This window comes from Theropithecus gelada, chromosome 16, assembly GCF_003255815.1.
Source record: "Theropithecus gelada isolate Dixy chromosome 16, Tgel_1.0, whole genome shotgun sequence".
In the NCBI taxonomy this organism is placed as follows: domain Eukaryota; kingdom Metazoa; phylum Chordata; class Mammalia; order Primates; family Cercopithecidae; genus Theropithecus; species Theropithecus gelada.
This window is the reverse complement of record NC_037684.1, coordinates 51,367,195-51,380,906: the sequence shown is the minus strand read 5'-3', so window position 1 is coordinate 51,380,906 and position 13,712 is coordinate 51,367,195. Positions and strand designations below refer to the sequence as shown.

Genomic DNA, 13,712 nt, shown 5'->3' with positions numbered 1-13,712 from the left:
GGCCGAGACGGGCGGATCACGAGGTCAGGAGATCGAGACCATCCTGGCTGACACGGTGAAACCCCGTCTCTACTAAAAAATACAAAAAAAAAAAAAACAGCCGGGCGAGGTGGCGGGCGCCTGTAGTCCCAGCTACTCGGGAGGCTGAGGCAGGAGAATGGCGTGAACCCGGGAGGTGGAGCTTGCAGTGAGCTGAGATTCGGCCACTGCACTCCAGCCTGGGCGACAGAGCGAGACTCCGTCTCAAAAAAAAAAAAAAAAAAAAAAAAAAAAAAGAAAAAAGTACCTACCACTTATAAACTCTCTTTTGAAGGGCAGGCTTAGGGATCTCTCTGAAAATTATAAATATAAAACCCCCAAACCGGGGACTGTATTGCATACTGAACTAATTAAAATATGCTTTTAGTTCTACTCTATCAAATCTTTGAACGTCTCCTCTTCCTCCTCATCACCACCACCACCATCACCATTGTTACCACCATCACCAACAACACCGTCATTACCACCACCATCACCATCATCACCACCAGCACCATCACCGTGATCACCACTACCATCATCGTTATCTCCACCATCATCACCAACTGCATCATCACTATCACCATCGCCAATAGCACCACCATCATCATCACCACCATCACCCACATATTTTTAATCAGAATACCAGGATTTATTCCAAAAATGAAAATGTAGTCTAAAAAAGTAAACGTCGTTAAAAAAAAAAATCTGTGAAATGACTGACCTTTAAGAGTAGCCATTTTGAAATGAATGAAAACTCTGAAATGAACCAAGATTGAACTCTCTTACAGCTGTTCTAGACTCTCCTGTTCAGCACAGGAGCTTTCCAAGGCTAAAATCCATACACCTGACACACAGCAAGACTGAAAGAGTTTATAAATGAAAGTCCTCATATTCATAAGACATCACATACTTTATACCATTTCAGAGTTTGAAGTATTTCCATACACCTCGGCTTAACTGAACCTCACAAACAATGTCAGTTTTATAGATGAAGAAACAGGCTCAGAGAGGCCAAGTGGCCAGGGTTTGTAACTAATAAGCAGTAAGGAATAAACTGAAATCTGGGTTTTCAGAATACAGTCTAGTGCTCTTCCCACCACATCATTCTATTATCAAATAATTCTTCCCCTAAAAAAGTCTTAAAAAGAAAAAAGAAATGAAGCTCATGTATAACGTTAAATTCCCTTTTCTTCAGCTGTTAAGTGGTTTACACAGTCTATAAATAGGTGTCTATAAAAATCTAAGCTACATAACTGTCTTAAGTGATTAAATTAAAAAGGATTACATAATAGCATGGTTGAAAGAGAAAAGCTTTCCTTTGTCTTTAAATTCCAAAATGTTTGCATATAAAGATAAATTTTTCCTGGAAAAGTATTTAATGAAGAGCTTCCAAAAGCTATGGTAAGCAAAATTTTAATGAGGTATGAGATTTAATCAGATAGGAAAGTGTGGACAAGATTTACTCAGAGGCGTGCAGAACGCTTAACTGGTGCTAACACTGACAAACAGTAAATGCGTTCATTCTTTATCATCACAGTCCTTTTAGCTGAAATAATACATTATAGTTATAAAAACTAGTTCCCAATGCTTTCAACAGTTGACAATATATGTTCACTAAGGCATATTTGATATTGTTCACTTTGATACCACAAATCCTTCGCTGCTTGGTTTTCAGGGGCAGGATAAATGCTACAACTGCTTTCAGCTTTTGAAAACCAAAGATGCCTCCCCCTCTACTGCATTGACTGGGTGTAAATATCTCAGGGAGAAAGTACTTTGAATTCAAAATTCCATTGCTGGACAGACTCCCAAACATTTCATCTGTCAACTACTATAAATACAAGGAATTAGGAAATGCAGAACACAGTACAAGATTTATTGGAAACACAGAAAGTGTCCAAAAGAATAAGTTTGTTGCCTTGTGTTTTTCTTCAAAACGGCAGTAAAATGAGATTCCTTCTTCAAGGTTAAGAATCTATTAAATAAAGAAGGAAACCGGGGGCAAAGGAGGCTTGCTTCCTAATTTGGGAGGGCCTGCCCGTGCCAGCCCGGCAGAGAGAACCCACAGTAGGGAAAGCCACGGGTAAGTCTCTGCTCAGTGCGGCAGATCTTTAGCAAACAGCTCTTTTCCAAGACGCCATTTTATCCAAACTGAATTGCAGCCAAGAGCTTAGGGACGCGGAGCTACCACTCACACGCTGGAATGTTATGTCACAAACGGACTGGCGAGAAGCAGCCACTATGTGTTCTGTGTTTGTTCCGTTTCTTCTGCTCTACGAGGGGCTGACGGGTGAGGAAATACCTGCAGACGGTGCCGCCCAACCCTCCTAGGAGACGCCACCTCGCGTGCACAGCTGCCTCTACTCCTGCATCTAGGCTCGCCTGGCCTCTCGCTACAACATGTCGGCTGGGTACAGCGAGAGCCGCCTCCTGTAGAGCTGCCAGGGAGCTGCCAGGAAGCTCCCGGGGCCAGCCTGCGTCCGGGCCACCCGTGGGCGCCCGCGGCCGCAAGCCGGGCAGGGCTGGGCAATGCCCTTTCTACTCCAGGAGGCACCCGAATCATCCCCTTCAACTAGGGGTGGAGGCATGGACGGATGGGATTTTACAGCTTTGATTATCTAATTGCAGCTGACACTAAACCGATCTTCCTCTTTAAATTCTTTCAATTGTCACAAACATTTTCACTTCAGGACCCAGTTACAATTAGCATCACAGCCACTTTTCTTCTGTGTTTTTGAAAGTCAGCCAAAAGAATAACGGCATTTTGCCTATTGGCTGCAGGCGAATAAACTGCGGCTCTCTCATCCTGCCTTTGTTTTCCGCTCTTTCTTTCTCTCTTTTTCTAAACAACTCCTAAACATTTGGCATGCCAACACTAGCTGTAATATTCTAAATGAGCCCCATATGTAAATTGGCAAGTGTCCAGCTTCTTAATTACTTTCCTGCCTCTATCTAAAAAAGATCTAAGTAGCAAACACTGCCATATATTAATCAAAGCCTCTGTTTATAAATGTACAAAGCAGCCACCAAAACAGTACATTGTTCCGCCTTTGGCACAAGAAGTTATTATTATTTTTTTTTTGACGATAAAAGCTCTCAAGTGTTTCAAGCTGGAGTTATCCTGCAAACTTGCAGAAACATAATCTGCACTGAACATGACGTGATCAGGTGGCATTCTTTGGAATCTCTGGAAATCACTGTACTTACTAATAGTCATCTTCCCAGTTAAGATCTGTTGCCATTTGGCTAAATGAACTCCCATCCAAATCAGTATGTGAATTTACAAATCTACTTTTCCCTGTATTATTTTATGAGAAGGCCAATGTTTCATTTGCTGGTAATAGTCTTTCTCTAAAGAGAACCTGGAATCAGGGCTGGGAGGCACCCTGGCCTGTCTGCCTCGCAGAAGCCCTTCGACCATTGGCAATAACTGACCGTCTCTCTCCGGCTACTGCCAGTGAAGGGGGAAGGAATAAAAGTTCTTCCAGAAACCTGAAAACCCTGCCCACCACCCTATATTTCCGCCACTCTCATTCCACCTCTGTCCTCTGGGGCTGCCCAGGGTCAGCGGGGCTCTCAGGCCAGCCCTTTGACAGCTGAAATGCCCACAGGCTCTCCTCCTCTCGGGCTTGTTGTAGGCTCCCCTCTGTTGTTCTCCCAGTCCTTAGAGGGCATTTCTAGGCCTTTATTGCCCTGTCTGCTCTGGATGCCCTTGTGTGCAAGCCTGTGTTTCCCATGAGGGATGGCTGCCACAGGATGCTGCCTGAGAACAGTCACAGCATTAACCACTGGCAGGAGGCTCAGCTGGATGCCAGAAAGCTATGTTTAGAATTGTTAGCCCATTACAAAATTGGTTTCACTTGACTGAATTTCACTTCAACATCAGCATTATCAAATATTAAAAGCATCTAGGACTTATTTTTGCATGCAAGTATTAGAAGTCTTGGTTACCTTCTAAAATGGGATACTTGTGACATCAATAATGCTACAAAACCAATGACGCTTCTGCCCAACGCCCAGGCCAAAGTGGGTGACAGCAAGAAGTTGACACCAAGAACAGAAGGGATGGCTGACCTGGTAAGAGGTAGGGAGTTGGGGGGCAAGATTTGAAATTGTTGTTCTGTGGGGACCTGCAGCCTAGCAAAAGTTCACCTGGTTCTCAAACATGGGCTGCTCTTTATTGTCACAGGATACAGTGAGATTCCTGGTCACTGGAAGTCTAATGCTATCTACACCTGTTGCCTGTTCTGTAAAAAATACAGTCAACTCTGTTTTTGTCCCTACTGCGTCTTGACACGTTCCAACTTGCCTGTCATTAATTCATGCCACTGGGCAGAGAACAACCACAGAGCATTCAGTCGTCAGTAAAGAGCTGTGCTATAGGTGTCTGCAGGATGTATTCCTGTATCTGAGCAGCTAGGTCATATTACCCAACATTTTGATAAATCCTGCCAAATGCCTACTTACATTCCGACCAACAGCACACCAGTGTCGCCTTTTCCCACACTCTTGCTGATCGTCTGCGGTGGTTACAGGGTCTTGAGAAGATTAAGTGAGTTAATATGTGTAAAGCAATTGGACCTTGCAAATGGTAAGCACTCAATCCATAGTACTGTGTTATTGTAATACAGGGATATTAACAAGATTTAAAGTTTTGACAATTTGGTAAGTGAAAGTGGTCTATCAATGCTGTTTCTATTTATCTTTTCCCTGATGACAAGGAAATACTTTTTTTATTTTTATTTTTTTGAGACGGAGTCTCGCTCTGTCGCCCAGGCTGGAGTGCAGTGGTGCGATCTCGGCTTGCTGCAAGCTCTGCCTCCCAGGTTCACACCATTCTCCTGCCTCAGACTCCCAAGTATCTGGGACTACAGGCGCCCACCACCACGTCTGGCTAATTTTTTGTATTTTTATTAGAGACGGGGTTTCACCGTGTTAGCCAGGATGGTCTCGATCTCCTGACCTCGTGATCGACCCACCTCAACCTCCTAAAGTGCTGGGATTACAGGCGTGAGCCACTGCGCCCAGCCACAAGGGAATACTTTCAACATACTTAGGACCCATTTGTGGTAGTTCTATGATCTGCCTGTTCACATTCTTTGCCCATTCTTGTATTGGACTGTTTTTCTTTTGATTTGTAGGAACGCTTGGTATTTTTGAGATATTTACCTTTTGCTATTTACACTGTAAACATGTCCCCTCAGATTTTATTCATATTCATGTACAAAAATTTTAAATTTGTATACCCTCAAATCTGTCAGTCTTTCTTTTCATGGCTTATGATTAACATTTTATCCCAATATTTAGAAAATACTCTTAGGTCATCTTTCTGTAGTTCTTATATTTGTCTTGCATATGGCTTTCCAGCACTCAATATTGATCTGAATCACTATTTTCTCAGTGATCTGCAACTCTCCGTGTATACATCTGTTTTTCCCCCTGCTCTCTTTATATCGTAGTTCCTGGATCTGTGTTTACTCCTGCCCTAGAAACACACTGTTAAAATTACTCAAGGATCACAGCTCCCAGTGATAGCTCATTATGCTTTTTCAGTTTTTTGGCTCTTCTATTCACGTACATTCGCTCTTCTAAATGAACTTCAGAATTAGTCTATCAAGTTCCAAAAGCAATTTGTTGGAAGAGCTTTAAATCTGAATTTAATTTGACTCTATTACCAAAAGCTTTTATGCTGGTTTATTACTACTACTTAGTAATACCAACAGCCTACTTTTCGAGCCTTAGATCTTCCCGCTGCCCCCTCGCCACAACGAGCCTGCAGCGGTTACTGAGAGGCTTTACAATTGGGGGTCTGCGCTTTTCGTGCATGCAGGTCACTCCACCTGCAACGCCCTTTCAACTTCTTTGCCCGGCACAGCTAACTTGAAACTCCGCTCGTATCACCTCCATCAGGAAGACTTCCTTGCAGTCCCCTATCTGTAGTTTGGGTTAGTTGTCCTTTCCATGTGGCACTCTATCCTTACCTCTGTTACAGCACCTGGAAGTGGCTTACTTACTGGTTATTCCAAAACACTTCACTCATGAATTGTGCATCCCCAGTGCTGGGTATGTGATGTTCGGTAGGCATTCAACAAATATTCTGCCCAATGAACAAAAGATGACACACATGACAAAACCACAGTTCTGAAAGGCTAGCATCTTCCTCCCTTCTCAGAGCTGTGCAAGCCAAGTGTGGCACTGCTACCTGAACATTCTCACACAGGAAGAAAAGGAAAAAGAGTGAAAGAGTGTGAAGCTAGTACACTAGTTTGTCTAAGAAATGGCACAACGTGTGGTTGCAATTTTCTAAAGAAACAAGCTTGCAGATTAATGTAAATCAAAAGGTGAATTATGACAAAGTGTTGCAAGAGCCAGATGAATCTACTGATTTACATCCTGTTAGGAAGCATGTGCTATATAAAGAAAAAGAACAATGAAATAAATAACTGTCAGACTAAGTCTCTTTTCTTTTTTTTTTTTTATTTTATGGAATCTTGCTCTGTTGCCCAGGCTGGAGTACAGTGGCATGATCTCAGCTCACTGCAACCTCGGCCTCCCAGATTCAAGTGATTCTCTTGCCTCAGGCTCCCGAGTAGCTGGGGTTACAGGTGCCTGCCACCACACCCAGCTAATTTTTGTATTTTTAGTAGAGATGGGGCTTTGCTATGTTGGCCAGGCTGGTCTTAAACTCCTGACCTCAGGTGATCCACCCGCCTCGGCCTCTCAAAGTGTGGGGACTACAGGCGTGAGCCACCACACCTGGCCTATGTAAGTCTCTTTTCTAATTTCACCAGTTGCCTTGTACTGTAATAGTATATAAATTTTATCTATACTTACACAGCTAAAAATGCTACAAATTCCATTTTTAACTCATTAAAAATGTTCCCATTTCTGCTCCTCTATTGCTTAATTTTATCCATAAATCCTGTTTATTGCAATGGACACGTAAGTTTTCCATTAGTACAGTACGGGACTATAACATTTACTTCCACGGGAAAGCAGCAGGCAACTGGTCAAATACTCAGTTATGGGGAAACGAGGATGCCCACAAATCTTCACTGTGCAACTTTTTAAAGCTATGACAAAGGTGACTTGAACTCCATCGATTCCTTCCACGAATACGTCACCTTCTTTAGTTTTTGCTAAGCACACTAAAACTTGTGGGGAGGACACAAAGAGCTTACATACTAACACACCTGGGAAAAACACAGAAATCCATGTGCTAAGCTGAAAGAACTCCCAGTTTCACTTTGCTTTTCATTAGAAATGGTGTGCTGTTAAATTCCTAAGGATTCGTCACCTGCCCCCTGCTTGGTTAATTCAACCTTAGTTCTACTGACCCAGCATTTGTACTTCTGTACTTCTTTTTAATTTAACCTTACAAGTTAGAGCAATGTAATCATGAATAAAACTCTATTTTTTGTTTTAATGTAGAAGTGACTGTAGGAGTCACTTCTGCATTAAAGTGACAGATACAAGTACAACGAAAATCTATGTATTACTTTTAAGAAAATTTTAAGAGCTTTTATTTCAAACTGTATCTAAAAATATTTTCACTGCAACCAGAAATCTGGTTACTCCTCAGGAATACACTAATACAATTTCACCTGGATATGAATTCATTAAACAACTGTAATATGAAAAAGAGAACTCTAGGACAGACAAGTGAAATTTCAAAATATACACAAATCACAGAGTGATGAGAAAGCTTTACTGCACTGTTTTCGAATTTAGTCAGTTAAAAAATTTGAGTATGTTTTTGAAACAGGTCTTGCTATGTTGTCCATGCTGGTCTTAAACTCCTGGGCTAAAGCGATCTTTCTCCCTCAGCTTGTCAGGTAACTGGGATTTGCAAACACTCTGCTTCACAATGGTGTTTCAAAGATGGGTACATATTTGTTGTATATTTCAAAGTCTCACATTAACAACTATCACCTGCATTACTCAACACTTATTATAAGCAAGGCCTTGTGCTGAATATGAAATAAATACCTCATCTTTAAAATTAGGAATCTCTTCATTTCAAAGATGAGTCGAAAGTGCAGGGAGTGAACGTGATTTGGTCAAGGTCGCACAGGAGGTGGTGGGTCTGGAAAGTGAATTGGGCCTGTCTCTTGACCACTTTGCCACACTGCCTCCATGCACGCTGATGCTCACCTACAATCCCTGTGCCAACACCATAACAACATGGGATGGTGTTCCAGAAAGGCCTTCCACTGACAAAATCAAACGAAGTCACTGGAATAGTGTCCGAGTCAGAAATTTAAGGGCAGGGACCTTAGAGATTAGAGGTCATGAGAGGTTCAAACTTCTCATTTTAGATGAGAAATGGAAGTACTAGTTGGTGGCATAATAAGTTCTAGTTTCCAAGTCCTCACCTATGGTTCAGAGATTTTCCCACTCTGCTTAATCATAGAAAGCTCAGAGACATTATTTATTTTTTCCTGTTGCCCAGGCTGGAGACTCGATCTTGGCTCACTGCAACCCCCAACTCCCAGGCTCAAGCGACTGTCCCACCTCAGCCTCTTGAGTAGCTGGAACCGCAGGCACGTGTCACCACATCTGGCTAATTTTTGTACTTTTTGTAGAAATGGGGTTTTGCTATGTTACCCAGGCTGGCCTCGAACTCCTGAGCTCTAGCAATTCACCCGCCCAGGACTTCAAAGTGCTGGCAATACAGGTGTCAGCCACCGCGCCCGACCTCAAACATTGTCTTCATAGGATATTTCCAACTTAGTTGAAAGGCAAGACTTTTATGACCTAATCAGCAAAAAATATAGGATATATAGTATACAGTAAGTGTAAAGGTGTGTGTTACAAACTAGGCATATTACATCTGTAAGAATAGAATGGAGACAGAGCTGCTTGGGGAAGCCTCAGGGGTGCGGGGTGACAATGAACTGGAAGGAAAGCGGGGGTGGGAGGGGCAATTAAGCATGTGTGCATAGGGGGAGGGGACTTGACCGTGAGCATGGCACACTTGTGAGACAGTAAGAAAGCAATCCCAATCATAATAGAAAGTAGGCCATGGAGACCAGGCACGGTGGCTCATGCCTGGAATCCCAGCACTTTTGGAGGCTGAGGCAGGTGGATCACCTGGGGTAGGAGTTTGAGACTATCCTGACCAACATGGTGAAACCTCTTCTCTACTAAAAACACAAAATTAGTCATGCATGGTGGCAGTCGCCTGTAATCCCAGCTACTCAGGAAGCTGAGCCAGGCAGGAGAATCACTTGAACCCGGGAGGCAGAGGTTGCGGTGAGCCAAGACTGTGCCATTGCATTTCAGCCTGGGCAACAAGAGAGAACAGTCAGTCTCAAAAAAAAAAAAAAAGGAAAAAAAGAGAAAGTAGGCCATAGACAGTAGAAGGGAAAAATGATGGGGAGACTCAGCTATGAAGGGCCTTCACAGCCAGACAGAAAAATGGAGAGTACATTAGTAACTAGGTGACCAGGGCAGATTTGTGAGGGGGCCCCTCATCAATGAAGGTGATGAGTTAGAAAGATGCACCTGGCTCTGATACCAGAGACTGTTAAGGAAGAGATGAAATTGGTATAAAATGAAGATTTTTGTTTGGGAGTCAAGAATGAATTTCTTATTTTGTGCTCACTACAAAGATTGATCAATTTTTTGAGATTTTTTAATCCATAAAATGATTTATGTTCTTCTATATATTGTATATAAATATGCATATATAGTATATATAGTATATAAAAATATGTATTTTATACTATATATAAATATATATATATAGTATAGATAGATATATAGTATATAAAAAAATATATATACACACACACACACACCTTTTTTTGAAATGGAGTTTTGCTCTTGTCGCCCAGGCTGGAGTGCAACGGCGCGATCTCTGCTCGCCGCAACCTCCACCTCCCAGGTTCAAGCAATTCTCCTGCCTCAGCCTCCTGAGCAGGTGGGATTACAGGCATGCACCAACACGCCCAGCTAATTTGGTATTTTTAGTACAGACTGGGTTTCTCCATGTTGGTCAGGCTGGTCACAAACTCTCGACCTCAGGTGATCCGCCCACCTTGGCTTCCCAAAGTGCTGGGATTACAGGCATGAGCCACCGTGCCCAGCCTACAATATATATTTTAGAAGGACAATTAACTAGGAATATTTTCTTGGATAATGTTATCATATTTACAGAGACAAATATTTAATGAAAGAATATTATCATAGCAAGGTTTTATGGACTTAATTGCTTATTTTCTACTTACCTAAGAAGATACCAGTAACATTCTGCACCAGCAGCATTTGATGAGAACACTGATGCAATACTGTCAACCAATCACATCACAACCAGATACAACCAGAACAGGCAGGGCTGTTACATTTCTTATTCAGTTTTTCAAAATAAGCCCCTTAAATTAACACACCAAGCTATTTAGGTCTAACTATAGAATCCTTTTCTCTGTTAAGATTTTCCCAAGGACCATATTGGGAAAGTAGCACATTTGATTGTAAACGGTTGGCAACTAAATAGATGAGACAGTGAATATATTTTATCTTTTCTGCCTTGCTTTTTGGTGACAATCATTGACCTATATCCCCTCTACAAAGTGGTTAGCAGATGAAAGTCAAGGCTATTTGAAGAGACTTGGTAAAGTTGTCTAAAAATATTAGTTCTGACTATACTCCAAAGTCATAGTTCTGAAAAACATTGCTATAAATACTTTTAGGTCATGCTAGAATCAGTTCCCATATTAAAAAGCAGCATGAAAGAAAACAAGAATATGACTTGTGACATGTTTCTTTTAAATTCCAATCTAAGAAGCCTCCTTGCATATCTAATTACAGACCTTAATTTCACAACCATGAGCAGGTAAGTTTCTATTCTAGAAACAGCACCAATTATTAGTTGTTACTTGAAACCGAAAAATTGAAGAATCTAACAGAGAACATGGCAGTTGACCACAAATACTTTGTTCTCTTCCAAAAATTCCTTAAAACTACAGTACATGAATTTTTCAAAAGTACAAATCCATCAAGTCAAGGAGATTGGAAAAGAAGCTGACATGAAATGAGAGACATCTACATTTTGGCAGCTGGAAAGCAAATAAACAAGTGGTGATTTTTCTTAGGAGCCAAAACAAAGCTAACAACTAGTTACAGGCAAGGAAGCAACAAGAAGCAGGGCTTAGGATGAGGAGATATCAGACAGGCTTGGCTCAATGTGTGTGACTAAGTTACAGTTAGAAACACTTAGTGGAAGGATCAGTCCCTGCAAAAAATGCTTGTGTGCACTCATAAGACAGACTAGGAAATTGACAGAAAAGGGTTTTACTGAAAAGTTTTCACTGCTGGGTTCTAAAGTATCTGCCTTGATGGGTTCGTATGAACTAATGTACAGACCTTTAGTTTCTGATGAAAAATAAGCTCAGCTGAAGTAGCTCATGCCATCTGCAAACTCATGAGCAATAATGTAAATAAACAGAGGGAAAACACAATTAAATTTTAAAACCCACTTGAAATGAAATGAATTTGTCTCTGTGTATGTAGTGAGTATGGACCAAAATATGTCATTTCTATTGCTCAGCAGCAAAGCTGAAAATAGCAAACAGTTTTCAGATCAAAATGAATGTCTCATCTTATGTGGTTTTTACCTGGTTGGAGCTTACTGGGATGATGCTGTGTTCCGGCTCCAGGTAGGGGAGGTGGGCTTACCCCTGCAGGCCCAGCACCCTGGGTTGGGCTCACACTGGTTAGAGTCCCCGTAGGCAATGGCTGGCCTCTCTTTAATAGCTGCTTCTGTTCTTGCTGGCGGAAGCGTGGAGGCACCTCACGAGGCAGGTAACGGGATGCAGCTGGCTGCTGGCCACCGGCACATGAACGTTTGCCATTGTTGCTGCTGGAGATAGTGCTGGTGGAAGTACTGGTACTGGTACCGGCAGGTTGGGGCTGGCTTGAACAGGTCTTAGTAGGTTCTGGCACTAAAATGAGCAAAAGGCAAAAGAACCCAAAACTTTAGCTAGACCCCCTTAAAACCCAACCCAGACCAAAGAAACCATAACCAAACACTGAGAAAAAATGACAATGCAGTGCTCTGGAAACAGAACTGGACTGAAGTCTAGAGTTCCTAGTTTTGGAAACAGAGCTGGACTGAAGTCTAGAGTTCCTAGTTTTGGAAACAGAGCTGGACTGAAGTCTAGAGTTCCAAGTTTTGGAAACAGAGCTGGACTGAAGTCTAGAGTTCCTAGTTTTGGGAACAGAGCTGGACTGAAGTCTAGAGTTCCAAGTTTTGGGAACAGAGCTGGACTGAAGTCTAGAGTTCCAAGTTTTGGAAACAGAGCTGGACTGAAGTCTAGAGTTTCTAGTTTAAGACCTAGTTTTGCTACACACAAACCAATCTTGAGCATTTGAGCCAGCTATTCTTGGGCCTTGGTTTCCTCATCTGCAAAATCAAGGTGATAAAGTAAGACTGGAGCAGCAGTTCTCACACTTGGTTTGCATCACCATCACCTAGAGGGCTTATGCAAGTCTAGACACCTGGTGCCCACCTCCAGACTTTCTGATTCAGTATCAAAAAGCAAGGAGAAACTGGGAATTTGCTTTTTTTTTAGTGTCAGACGGTGTCTCACTCTGTCACTCAGGTTGGAATGCAGTGTGGCGCCATCTTAGCTCAGTGCAACCTCCACCTCCTGGATTCAAGTGATTCTCCTGCCTCAGCCTCCAGAGTAGCTGGAATTACAGGTGCAGGCCACCAAGTCCAGCTACTTTTTATATTTTTAGTAGCGATGGGGTTTCACCATGTTGGCCAGGCTGGTCTCGAACTCCTGACCTCAAGTGATCCGCCTGCTTCAGCCTCCTAAAGTGCTGGGATTATGGGTGGGAGTCACGATGCCTGGCCAGAATTTGCATTTCTAACAATTACTGAGACAATGTTGATGCTGCTGGTTCTTGCACCTCTCTATGAGAACCACTGCTCTTGTTCAATATTTATAAAACGAAAGAATCTTCAGGTGTCCATGAATTTATATGTATTTTTGTTTTAACTCTGATGATAATGTATAGAACACATATTGGTGCATTCTGGGTTATCTGAATAATTAAAGCTAAATAATGACGTTTTAGTCAGCAACTGACTTCATATATGACAGTGGTCCCGTAAGATTATAATGGAATTGAAAAATTCCTATTGTCTGGTGACACAGATGTTGCAATGTCGTAGTATAACACATTACTCATGTGTTTGTGGTGATGCTGGTGGTAACAAACCTACTGTGCTGCCAGTCATATAAAAAGTCTAGGGAGGCCAAGGTGGGCGAATCACCTGAGGTCAAGAGCCTGAGACCAGCCTGGCCAAAATGGCGAAACCCTCTCTACTAAACACACACACACACACACACACACACACACACAAACACACACTAGCCAGGTGTGGTGGCACATGCCTGTAATCCCAGCTATTCAGGAGGCTGAGGCAGGAGAACTGCTTGAACCCGGGAGGTGGAGGCTGCAGTGAGCTGAGATTGAGCCACTGCACTCCAGCCTGGGCGACAGAGCGAGACTCTGTCTTTAAAAAAAAAAAAAAAAAAAAAGTCTAGCACATACATTATGTACAGTAGTACATAATGGTTCAGAATAACTATGTTACTGGTTTATGTATTTACTATGCCTTTTGTCATTATTTTAGAGTGTATTGCTTCTACAAAAAAAAAAAAAAAAAAAAAAAAAAA

At 42.2% G+C, this 13,712-nt stretch overlaps 1 protein-coding gene across 1 annotated transcript in view; it reads right to left on the bottom strand.

Moving 5' to 3' along the window:
• TNRC6C (trinucleotide repeat containing 6C) overlaps nt 1-13,712 on the bottom strand; it is a 104,470-nt gene that overhangs the window by 64,577 nt on the left and 26,181 nt on the right. The window contains exon 3 of the mRNA XM_025363097.1: nt 11,640-11,966. The gene's annotated coding sequence lies outside the window, so the exon portion shown is untranslated. The remainder of the gene's footprint in view (nt 1-11,639; nt 11,967-13,712) is intronic.